The 13,141-nt window shown below is 48.1% G+C and overlaps 1 protein-coding gene across 7 annotated transcripts in view; it reads right to left on the reverse strand.

Moving 5' to 3' along the window:
- The window catches only part of axo (axotactin), a 224,121-nt gene that overhangs the window by 127,128 nt on the left and 83,852 nt on the right, over positions 1-13,141 (reverse strand). For all 7 annotated transcript variants that reach the window (XM_070540822.1, XM_070540819.1, XM_070540825.1 and 4 more), the window contains exon 2: positions 5,069-5,155. The gene's annotated coding sequence lies outside the window, so the exon portion shown is untranslated. The remainder of the gene's footprint in view (positions 1-5,068; positions 5,156-13,141) is intronic.

Below are 13,141 nucleotides of genomic sequence, written 5' to 3' on the forward strand. Positions count from 1 at the left end.
CCGTCGGAGTCCCGAGGTGGAACGGCGTCCGCGGCGCGATCTTGCCACGCAGCCGGACTGCAGAGCCGCGCGGATTCGTGAGTGGCAGTGATAGTGACTGAGCATCCGACAGAAGCGGTGGGTTCACTGTCTGCACCGATTTTATGCGAAGCATACTAGCCGCACAACCACGCTCTTCCTTGCTGCGCCGCGCGCGGCCGCGTAGCTACCATATGACGTCATAACAGCTGCAAAAGCGGAGGCTCAACTCGTGCGCTCGCTTGCAGCCGCGTAGCTACATAGCCGGGTCCCAGCTCGTGCGCTCGCCTGCATGAGTTGTTTCTTCGTCTAGCCGAACCAAATGTAGCCAAGCAACAGCAGTTCACCAGGCTAAACCGTGGTTCAACAACTAAAATAAAGGCTAGTATGCTTCGCATCCTGGGCTTAACCTTAGCTAAGCCACAGCCATTTTTCTTTTGGATGTTTGCAAAATAAAATGTTATTTCTCGTACTCGTCTCGTCGTGATGTCGCGCAGCGAAAAGAGGGAGGGGGGTCATTCTAGATTTTTCGTATCTAAGCACCACCCGCCCCTCACTTTGGGCATCGCGATCATAAAAAAAGGCGGTGCTTAGAATCGAGTAAATACGGTAGTTCGTTCTTAGATACCTTACCCCCCGTGGTGGCTGAGGCATTATGGCATTCCGGTGCATCAGCGCGAGGTTGTGGGTTCGATTCACGCGTCTAGCAGCTGTATCCCAATAATGGGACCAATGCGAGCACACTACAGCTCGCGTATATTTGGGCGAAAAAAGAAACGAAAAAAAAAGACAAAGTTCGACCCCCTTGCGCTTTGAACGTTCATATAAATCTGTTACACGAGCTCTTTCTTTTTTTTTTCCCTTTTCTTTATTTTTGCATTTCATCCCCATCGGAATATAAGGCAGCCACGGGCGGGAATCGTATCCGCAACCTTAATTTCGGCACGAGAAAGTCATAGCCTTATTAGGCCCCCGCGGTTGTTACTGTATACCGTTGGATTACTGTAGACGCAGCGGCACGTTGCAGTACTATAACGTTGTAGTTTTGCCTGTCCATATACGTGGTACAATTTACGGGGCAGCGGGATATTTGCTGGCTCGAATGTGAGCAGCCGCGCTCGTAATGCCTACTTGCGGTGGTTTTCTCAAGCACGAAGTCTCCGACACTTTTTTTTTCTCTTTTTCGTTTCGCGCTGTTGTTGCAGAAGAAAAGAGAACGGTTGTAACATTACCGATTATGCTGCCCCGCCGTCCCCTTTGAGCCACTGTATAGCTGAGTAGCGCGGAGTTCTATAGTAACGAAATATATAATAGTATTATGGAGCTCCGCATGGACAATACGCACGAAGGTGGCTCCACTAGCGCTATGGAACCACTGCCCGCGTCGAAGTTCCTGCATTTCTGGCCAAGAATCGGAATGAAATTTCTTATGCGAAGCATATTACTAGAGCTCAACCCAGCTCCTCAGGCGCGGCGGTGTCGCCTTCAATACCACGTGACACCGTGACGTCACGACAGAGGAGAAACGGGGCTCCAACTCGCGCCGTCGCTCGCGGCGTCGCGGCGGTATATCTGCGCTTGCCTCTGCTAGACACTCACGAGGTGAGATGCCTCCTGGAGACAGAGCTGCTCGTTGGAATGAGAAACGAAGGCTGCGGCGTGCTACAGAGACTGTTTCTAGGTGGCTTTGCTACGGCGCAGCGACTACGCGCCCCGCATCGGACGCGGTGAGCGTCGAGCAACGCAGCGTTCGGCGCGACAACGAAATGTGCGCCTGAGCAAGCGCCGCACGCCTGAGCCGACGCCGACGACACCGGCTTTTCTGCGACACGAGCTCCTTAAGTGCTGTCGCGTTAAAATAAAGGCTAGTATGCTTCGCATCCTGGGCTTAACCTTAGCTAAGCCACAGCCAGTATTTTTTTACCGTGTATATGACAATTACAAAAAAAAATGCGGTATACAGGAGGAGGTTCCAGACTCGGAGACTGAATCGGGACCTCCTTTCTGTACACGGCATACACGAAAAAAAAGAAAAGAAAAAAAGTAATTGTTTTGTTATAGCAACAAAAGCAAAACTATAAATTATTCCGCGAATGGTAGTGCGTACGCTGCAGTATAGGAAACAGCGTGAGGAACAAGGACATGAGACACACACACACATGCAAGACGATTCCCGATTTGGCGCGTGTGTTTTTCACTCCTGGTTACTTTCTCCTGGTATGACGCTCCTGATTTCTCGTACCGTTTTCAGCCACCAGCTGCAATGCCAACTGTACCCACGTGTTGTATACGTATAATGCGAAAAAAACCAAAACTCTCCGATGGGTTCACATTACGGATGCATGAAAACAAATAAGGCGTGCAATTCAAGCCGCATATACGCGGTTCCATCCACGTACCATGAGCCACCAATCCGCGAACACCCGTGAGGGGTGCGCGAATTTCCGCTTTTCTGGGAAACAACAACAAAAAAAAAAACAGGCGTGTGTTCATACGAACGACGAGGCACGGGACTTGCTGGCCACAATGTAGCACGGGACTCCTCGCCGTGTTGTTTTCTTTCTTTTCATTTTTTCACAAAACAGCTGCCACGCGAGAAAAAAAGAAATAAAACAATAAAAAAGCAGGGCGCGCCAGCTGTATGCAGAAGCAATCGTGCATTAGTGAAAAATAGGCCCAAACGTATGCCGAGGGAAACGGGCAAAATATCGCTGACGTATGCCACTAGACGCACATCGTGACAAAAACAGTGCAACTCGGTCTGAAATACAGGCGCGTATCCTGCGGTTAATTATCCTTTTTGGCACTTTTACTGTTTTTGCGCGAACCCGCCGCGGTTGCTCAGTGGCTATGGTGTTAGGCTGCTGAGCACGAGTTCGCGGGATCGAATCCCGGCCACGGCGGCCGCATTTCGATGGGGGCGAAATGCGAAAACACCCGTGTACTTAGATTTAGGTGCACGTTAAAGAACCCCAGGTGGTCGAAATTTCCGGAGTCCTTCACTACGGCGTGCCTCATAATCAGAAAGGGGTTTTGGCAGGTTAAACCCCATAATTTTAACTATTTTTGCGCGAATCGAAGCAATCGCAGGCGCCCGCCGTCAGGTTATGGAATCAGAATAGCACTTCGTAATCAGAAAGAAACGTCGGGCAAAGGGCACAAACGCCCGCTGTCCGTGACGCGCACCCATTATGGCACTTGCGTACATAGCACGATGCTCTTCACAGAGGCAGAGTAAAACAGAGCGTTTTCATCCGGCGTTATTTGACTGAACAAGCTCTCCTTGTTAATGCACCTTCGGCGGCGGCTTCTTCCATTTGTTGAGCAAGGCACTGCGCTCTTTCTTTTTTTGTTTTTGTTTTTTGCCAGCTATACTTCGATCCCTCCACACTGCGCGAAGTAACGCAGGATTTTGCTTTAGATATAGATGGGGACAGGATCTGGGAGTGGCTTTGCACTTCTGTGGAGACGTAGCTTTTTGGGTGCATTAGAGCTAAGGAGAGTTCTGGAAAGGAACAGTATTGCAAAGAGCGCGGAAACAGGAATAACATTGAGGGAACGCACGAACGACACGGGCGCTGGGGGAACCCCCGGCACAGCACCCGCATCGTATGTTCGCCTAATCTTTGTCCCGTTCTGGCGCTACTCACTTGCGATGCTACGTCGTCGTGCCAACAAAGCCTGCTAACCAGGATTTTGTAAAAGGAACGCGGACATTTAGGGCTGCGTGACGACGAACACCTGGTGGGTTTTCATTTGCAGATGAGGCAACGCGTGATCATAGTATCTTCGCACCTGTTTGTATTACATCGCCTGGTGCATAGTTTCGGATCAGTTTATATATTCTGTGCACAAAATAACCATTGCACAACAGTCTAGCGCTCTAAAGTATACATGTGTCACACGCGACTAAGTTGAACAAATAATATATATTATATTCCATGGCGTATATTCCATTTTAAAGGATGCTTCTCATTCAACGAATATTTAGATCATATGATCGTCATACTTTAGCATGCCTTTGCCTGTTACTGTGGATGCGAATGGTTTACGCAGGATCTTGTTGTTGGCGACGATGTTGTTGGAACAGGCGGGTCTTGCCTCGCGGTCAAGGCTGGCGGCAACGGATCACGTGTAAAATTCTGTGAGCGGGCTTTCCCACATATCAAACATGTCACAACCAATATGGCTGCGGTCCCACCGGTAGCACGGTTATATCTGAGACACGTAGTTTGAAAGCTCGGATGGTGCGGGGAAATGCCGTAAGGCGGGCAGGAACGATGTCACCAGCATTCATGTAGACAGCTCAATTGGGATTCGAGGTCGTGTTATATGTCTAGTTCGGTGCATGGAGAAGCAAACCTGCAGGAATACATAGTATTCGCGTAGGTCATTCAACGATACTCCGCGACTTCCGGTTTACGGCAGCGCCACGTTGGGGAACCTATAGGCCTATGCGCGCGCCTGTTGATAAGGCACCCCAAGATGGCGGAAGGTAGCGGAAGCAGACGACAGCAGCGGATGTGACGTCAGGTGCATGCTATGTATCGTATATCGTTTATTGCCTGACGCACCTCTTTCAGGGTGTGCGAGTTTGACACGACAACCTCTGAAAGCACATCGTCGCGAGGAAACGCAGCCAGATACCTCTCTGGTGGCCTTCTGGAAACACTAAACGCTGAAAGCACTTCTGGGAAAATCATCTGCAGCGAATAGAGTGGCACATTTCGCACCGCTGTGTAGCTCCTTCGAGACCATGTGATATTCTGCAAACATGTGCACCAGGATTCTCCTGGCTCCAGTACCCGAAACGTTTTCGTCTCTGGCGGAAACGGCCGTACAAGACGGTGTTTTGCACGGAAACAATTTGCCAGTTCTAAGATGAACGGTAACGACGGTGAGACGAGCAAGGAAGCAAGGTAAGGTGCAGTTTCCGCAACGCCCCTCCCCCCCCCCCTCCCTTGCTCTTCCCCAATTACATGCAGTGTGTTTCTGTTAGGCGAAGCTAGTCTTCTTGGTCTTAAGTTTGGGAAGAGCGAAAGGGGCTTACCTCGACGAATAGACCAGGGGAATTCCCGTAAAGCAGGGTCTCACCGGCAGGCTCTCCAGACGGTGATTACTGCTGCTGGAGAAATCCCTGTAACGGTATACGTATTGTGCGACTCAGTTGATTGTTGTATAGTTTATAAACTGCGACAAAATCGGAAGCTTGGCGACTGCATAGCTTGCTACTCTACAATCATGGATAAGGCAGTCTTCTAAAATGGAAAATAAGAATAACGTTGTTTCACACTGGCTAAGGAACACAAAATGAAAAATATCTCATTAACTGCAGAACAGTATAAACGCAGCAAAACTAATACCTACATAGTTCGAACGTATGGTAACATGTTTTAGCTTATGAATGAAATGTAGCAGCCATAACAAATCTGGAATACAAAATTTCCTTGCCTCATTCATCCATTCGGGTGACTATCTAAAAACAACGTGACGTCACATGTGGGCACAGCTTCAAGAGGCCAGTTGACAATGCAAATTGCCGGTTGAATTTTAAGTCTGTAGCAGTAGTCTTAGCCCACTTTGAGTGGTAGCTTTATGGTTTGTCTCCGTCTTTTCTGTTCTTTTTTCTTTTGGAGTTATGGTTCTGAACAAATTGTGGCATTGCTGCTGTTAGTGCTGTCGTTATTGCTGTCCTCATCGTCATCGCCACCGTAAGAGTTCTGAGTGCTCACGTGACTTGATTGTGTGCCCACATGTACCATGATTTACGCAGTCAAGTTCCTCAGTTGTGAGTTCAGCCCTTATGCACTTAACCCGATGATCTGTTCTTTCTCTTCCTTGCCTATGTTCGCGCTGTGTTTCACAATATGGGTGCCAGCTCGGTGCTTACGGCCGCTACAACATCCGATAGACTGAGTATACAATTCACCGAGCTTACCAAGCAATGCCAATGTGCGTGCCGTCAGACCAGTTAAATATTGCTTCGAGTCGACGGAATGCAATCTTGGCAATCGTATTTCTCAATCGCCCTTAGATATAAGGTATCATTTCCTTCACGAACGGAACAAAAGAAAGATAACTCACCGGGCAAACGCAGTATAAAAAGACGTAGAGCGAATGAACACGCTATAGCTCCCCACCTCTGAGATGACTACACCCTTTGCCTTTCTTTTTTCTGTTTTTGTTTTTTGCATTTCTTCGTCGGTGAAGTAATTTTTATGCTTGCCCCATATTTAGCTTTCCACAGATCTATTCTTCAAAGGACATCAGTAACAAGAAGAACAGGGTAATCTCAATGTCAGGTTGCTCGCTGCAACATTTTACGCGGTCAAAACGGAGGCACCTACACAAACGTGTTTGTGATGCGTGTTTAATTTGTCTCACGGCAAAGTGCACCAGGGGTAAATTTCGGTTGGTGGTAAAAGGTCCGTGGTTTACCACGATATAATCTGCCATTGCTGCCGAGTCAAGAACGCGATGCAAACCAGATCCGTCGGGTGGGAATATATCGAAAAGTGTGTGTGTGTGAGGGGGGAGAGGGGCATCGCGAAACATTGCTCGAAGAATGGACATAAAGGCGCCGGATAGGGACCGAATAAACGAGGGGCCCCCGGCCACGCAAAAACGGCTGCTGAGCGGTGTCCCACCGCTACATGACGTCACGACCACGCCCCCGGCTTGTGCGGGAGAAAACTGTTCCCACGCTCTTGATTCCTCGCGTCCCCAAGCGCGCATACCACGCTTATTCACGACTCCCCTAACCCCCCCCCCCCCCCTCTCCCATGCGCGAGCAAGTCTGTTTTCTATTCATCCACCTCCCTCGCCGTTCCCGCAAAAAGGATATTCGGTAGCGGGGAGGAAGGAAGGAACGCCGCACTGCATGCACCGAGAACAACGCAGCAAAAAGCAAGGCTCGCTAGGGAAACTTCAAACGTACGCACGTGCAAGCGCTGGCGTAGGTGCCCGCATGAAGACCCCCTCATTTCATTTCAAAGACAGTAGCCAAAGCTACCAAGGTTAGATAGACTTTTCTCCATGCAGCGCATTCGCAACAACAACAACAACAAAATTGTGTGTAAGAACTGAGAGACGGGTACAGGTATGCGTCATACATAATTCAACGTAGCATCAAGTCTCGCGCGTTTAAGCCACAAAATATGCCGTAGTTATTACGCGGAAGGCGTCGCAGGACTGAATCTACTTACCACCAAAGCAGCGGAGTGACACGTTTTTGCGACAAGCGGCCGTAGTGCACCGTCTGGGCGCGCGACCAAAACGTAGTGCGCTTTACACTTTTACCAGAAAGGCGCACAAATTATGCGTTATGTAACGTAACGCTCTCGCCCACAAGTTGCACGTGTAATCTATAAAGCATAGTTTTCTTCAGTAGAAAGCGACGCAACCAAATAGCAACTGCATCGTAAAGTGCGCGGAGCAAGACTTCTGCAACCGCGCTACTTGCGCAACTTCTGCAACTTTGCCCGCAAAGCGTCATACGGAGGGTTATAAGGCTGGCATCGTTACCCCGCAAAACGGCAACGGACTTGGCTAGTTCGATGCAGCACGTGCAGAGGGTCACCGGCTGCTTCGTACACCGCACAACCTATACTTCCCCCAAAGACTCATCGACAGAATACGTCGAAAGAGAGGATCGATAGTACGGGCCCGTCGCTCGGTTTCAAGGCATCACCTTCTCTGGTGCGTGCTTCTCGATTAATTAGCTGAATAGTTTGTGCAACAAACCCCAATCGCCAGCGACAAGTGCAGGGGGAAAACTAAACTCAAATTAAATCGTAACGCGCAAATCATACAACTTGATTAAAATACCCACGTTGCGGGTTAAATCAGAAGTCCCACTTCGAAAGTTAGCTCACTTTGGAGAAGGAGCACGTTTTCAGTAAGACTTTTCTCAAACTCCCCGACGTTCAGTCGTTTAGCTTCACATTGTGAAGAATCGCAAATAATTTTATGTTCAGCGAATTACGCAGTCAAGTGATTTAATTGAGTCAATTGAACCGCTCTAGTGAAACGTTGTAGTACCGGCGTCCAACACCAGTGAGCTTCAAAGAAAAACGTGACAGGGTGCATATACACATTCTCAATAGAAATCCACGCCAAAATCGGAGCAGAACGATTTAACTGCAAACCCACAGTTCATCTGGTGTCCGAACAACCTGCAGCGGCGGACTTGCCGCTAGCGTTCCGACAGCGTCAAACTCTCATTGTGAAACATCTCCTGCGAAATCCGGAGGCGCACGCTGGAAAGCCTCGGAGACCATGAGCACAGCTACGTCATTCCCTACAGTGCACAGAACTGCGATGAGGCCACAGAACTGCGCGCACTTGATGACGTAGCGGTAAAGCTGAGCTTCCATAACCGGCAGCGATTACTGAAGTGTTTGCACGCGGTTGATGTGAATACCCACCACTTCCTGCCACCCTTCTGCCATAACCCCTCACCACCCTACCCCTCTCCAATGCTTTCCCATCGTTTTTATCCACAACCCTCTAATCGAACTGGTGACGACAAACAGCGAGCATAAATCATTTACGCTGTCCGCTTCAGAGCCCATAATCTTACATAATACCAAGAGCCGGCAAACCGTTTTGAAGATCGCCTTTCCCACGGTCCTGGAAAAAAGTAGAGCGTCATATTGAGCACCGAAGGCTTTGGGAAACGTGGCAGCGCTAAACTTGCGAGATAGCGAGCATTTTTGTCGTGTATGACACTTCGTTTTCTCCTGCGGCTACGCGAACACTCACTTCTTTAAAAGCGTAGTAATATTTTTCTTTCTCTCTCTCCCTCTCTTTTTGGGAAAAAAGCGTGTCTCTTAAAGCTTAAAGCCCGAAGTTGGACAGGTCTCAGACAGTTTTACTTAGAATGCTCCAGACGGGCTCATTCCCTTCGCTGGGCTTTCTCAGCCGTATCTACAGAGACGTCGATTCAAGCTGTCCGGACTGCAATGAGATCTATTGTTCCTTAGCGCACATGCTCTGGCAATGCCCCGCGTTACCTAACGGCCCTCTCTCCAGCGAAGCCGACTGGGAAGAAGCACTCCGGAGCCCATCGCTCCAGACACAACTAGAGGCAATCCAGAGGGCCCGAGAAAGGGCGGAACATCACGGCGTTCCTGCCCCGACTTGGACGCGGCCAGCGGCTTCCGCGGGTCCCCGATAGGGGCCTCCGCTGAAGCTCCTCAGGATCAAATAAAGTTCGTTGTCTGTCTGTCTGTCTGTCTTAAAGCTCCTTTCCGCTATACAAGGCTATCAAGGGACTTCTTTAATCCGTATTCGGCGGCAAGGATAATTATTTATTCAATTAAAGAAGACATATCTGAAAACTCGCTGTCACGAAGTCCTTTCGTGTTCTCTGGAAGAGGATAACCTCATTCGACTAATGCATGCTTTCGTTCTGTGCCACTTTACATACGTGGCAGCCGGGCATCGATGGAAACGGGCAGAGCGCGATAAATTGAACGCACACCTTAGGAATATCTTTAAGCAGGTTCTCGGGTTACCCGTATACATTTGTACAGAGCGCCTAATGCAGCTTTGCATTCACAATACTCTGGAAGAGATTGCAGAGGCCCAGAAGCGCGCACAGTCAACTCTCCTCACTACAACGAAGGCAGGGAGATCCATCTTCCAGGAACTCGGATATCACCCCGATAGAGTAGCGGAGGAGTTGTCTGAGGTTTCTCTGTCGATTCGTGAGAACATTACGGTTGCGCCCATGCCTAGGAACAAACACCCCGATCATAATCGCGGTAGAAGGAAGGCAAGGGCGGCCAAGCTCCTCAGGCAAAGACACAGTGATCAGCGACAGGTCAGCTTTGTGGATGCCGCTTCTTGTAAGGGACGTCGGGCGTTCACCATCGTCGCTGTTGATGGTCGGCAAGGAATCACCAATGCTGCCTCGGTTCGGACGAGGGACTCCGAAATAGCTGAACAAATGGCTATTGCACTAGCCCTGCTGGATAGCTCACGGGATGCCATCTATAGTGATTCAAGATCTGCAGTCAGAGAATTTGAAAAAGGCACCGTTTCTAAACAGGACCTCAGACTTCTTGGGGCAAGGCAATCACGCACCATTTCATTTATTGGTTTCCCGCACATCAGGGTCAGATAAAGGGTGCTAATCCCAACCTCGACGAGTCGGCTCACGGGGCTGCGCGTGAACTTGCCCACCGCGTTACCCTCGACCAATCGGAAGCCGACTCACAAGAGGCAGGGGCGCGCCCTTCACCTACAACGAGATTACTAAACACTACTATCTCAGCCGTAGAACCTACTTCGTTCATCATCCACGGTTCAATAGAGCTCAAACACTAACACTCCGTCTAGCTACAAACGAATACGTATCCCAATCCGTCGCTCTTACATAAATGGTACTAGCCACGATTGTGTTAAACCTTACACGATAGTACAAGCTTGCCGCGATTGTGGAGAAATAGCCATGTTAGAACACATGCTCTGGCAGTGTGCCCGGTCACGCTCTATCATCGATAAAAGCTGGGCCAAATGGGAGGCGGTTCCCCGCAGCCCTCTTCTGGCTGACCAACTCTGGGCTATCCAGCAGGCCGGCGATGCGGCCGAGAGGCTCAGCCTTCCGGTTCCCACGTGGAAGCGGCCCGCTTCGTGAAGACTCACGATCTGCAGGGCTTCAATACACCTTTACGATACCATACCATACTGTGCTGCAGCTTAGCAGTAGATGTGAAGCGGCACAAAACTATGCATGATGGTACTTATGATACTGACTGACTGACTCATTGATTGATTGATTGATTGATTGATTGATACAATCGCGAGCGGTTTACTCAGTGTCTATAGCGTTTCATAGAAACAAATACGGTTATGAGAGGGGACGCGTAACGGCTCGCTGCAACTTAATTCAGACCGCGTAGGCCTTTCAAGCTATATATATATATATATATATATATATATATATATATATATATATATATATATATATATATATATATATAATGAACGAGAAGAAAGGGGGTTAACCGAGGGGCCCGATTTTTATTAGTCATATCATAAGAAGCCAACAAACACTGACAACAAACAGCTGTCAGTGTTTGTTGGCTTCTTATGATATGACTATATATATATATATATATATATATATATATATATATATATATATATATATATATATATATATATATATATATATATATATATATATATATATATACATATATATATATATATGTTGCCTCGGTGGGAGAGGGATTGCCGTGACAAGGTAAAAAGACCGGCTTTCCCATCTTCGGCATTGGGCAACAGAACTCCGTAACCATTGAGTCATCGCGGCGGGTGAGCAGGTTAAAACGCAGCGCGGGGACCGCGAAAACTGCTCATTTGAGTAAGCGGAGAACGTACCGGTACGTCAGTGACGCTGTATAGGTTCCGAGATTCTCTTTGCACTGGAACGATAACGGCATAGCGTTGCCGCTACGCCAAAAGACGTTCCGACTACGCCATTGTACCATGGAACTCGGGCGTCAGACCTGTACATGGCGCTCGCAAAAAAAAAAAGAAAAAACATACGATGCGCATGCGCAGGCTCGAGTGGAAGAGGTAACGATACCTATTTGGCTCACGAATCGTGATGGACTGCCAATAATCTGTCAGAGTTACATAACTCTAATTCGAGACGCCGCACAGCGAAAAATAGAGTCATGGTGGCAGGGGGATGCCTAGTCCAACAAGGACTAGTAAGTCCAACAAGGACTAGTAAGGCGTGCACGCAGGGCAGCTACCCTCAGCGGAGCCCTGGACTAGGGGAACCGACCCTGGAGAGAAGATGGAAGACTCCATCTGATGCCGCAAAAATCACTGCAAAATAGAGCAAATAAACGTTTTTCATCATCATCATCATTCGTCCATTTTCTAGTCCGTCCTCAGGATCGCAGATTAGTCGAACATTCTTTTAGCGTAGGATTAGCCGCGTTCCCGTTTTCTAAAAATAAAAATAAAACAGAATAATCCCTGGCTCGAAGCGCATACACAAGTTACCTATACTGGCTGCCGTCATTACGAGGAAAGAAAAGCTATTGTTTCGTCGCTGCTGACAGAGCGCGATACGTCAAATGTTACCGTGAGACATGGCGCAATGCCTCTGAGATTGGCCGTGCGTTGCAATGCTCCCAACTCCCAAGTGAAATGGGGACTCAGAGAAAACGAATTGTGTGCAGTTTAGCCGAAGCTCGCAGTCTTTGTTTGTTTTTTTTTCTTTGTTACCACTGCCCAGAAATCGCAAGAACAAGTCACTGGCACAAATGTGTACACAGCGACTGACGGACATACGTTGAGAGGAAGCTTTAGCTCGATGGTTCCGGTCTAAATATGCACAAGGGCACGCAGAAACCGTTTTTCTCGGTAGCTATTGCACAGAATTTTATAACTTTCGTCGCACTTAAAAGTGAAAAGTTAAAATCGAGTGATTCTATGAAGCAGATGTTTTATTTATGCGCACCAAATTTTTATAAAATCTACAAAAATTGCGCAACTAAAAAAAACGATACTCACAAGTTTACGACTATGTAACTCTGCAGTTAAAAATCAGAACACAATGCTGTCAACATAACCTAATAATAGATATAAAGTGTAAAAAATTGATGCATTATATAAACGTCCGAAATATGCAACTAATCTGGAAGTATAGGGCTTTAGCAATACCTTCGTGAAGAGCAGAACAGGTTCACGTAAGCTGCAAATTTATTTGTCTGATTTGTCCGTTTTACATGACTGTAACGGATGCGGTTTACAGAACCGCGAATTGTGTTACGAACTTGTAAAATTCTTTCGGAAGCTCGCCGGTATACTGAAATCTGCGTAAAAAATTCAAGACCCTTACTGAAACTTCTGCTTGTCGCCATCACCAGACTATAACTTTCTGTGTCAAATGTAGCAAATTGCCCTGAAATCGGATCCGCGGTTGTCTCATAAAAGTATTTCGGCGTTTTACGTGCATCTTAAATCGGGAGTTGGCGCGCGCCCCAGCTAAGGCTTCCTCTTAAAACCGCTCTCTGCAAGCGCAAAAGAGGTGTAGCGACATTACCGTTACATATATAGGGCGTCGCGTTCTCACACCCACCCATGTATATAGGGT

The sequence above is a fragment of the Dermacentor albipictus genome, chromosome 6 (assembly GCF_038994185.2).
Source record: "Dermacentor albipictus isolate Rhodes 1998 colony chromosome 6, USDA_Dalb.pri_finalv2, whole genome shotgun sequence".
NCBI classification, from domain to species: Eukaryota; Metazoa; Arthropoda; class Arachnida; order Ixodida; family Ixodidae; genus Dermacentor; species Dermacentor albipictus.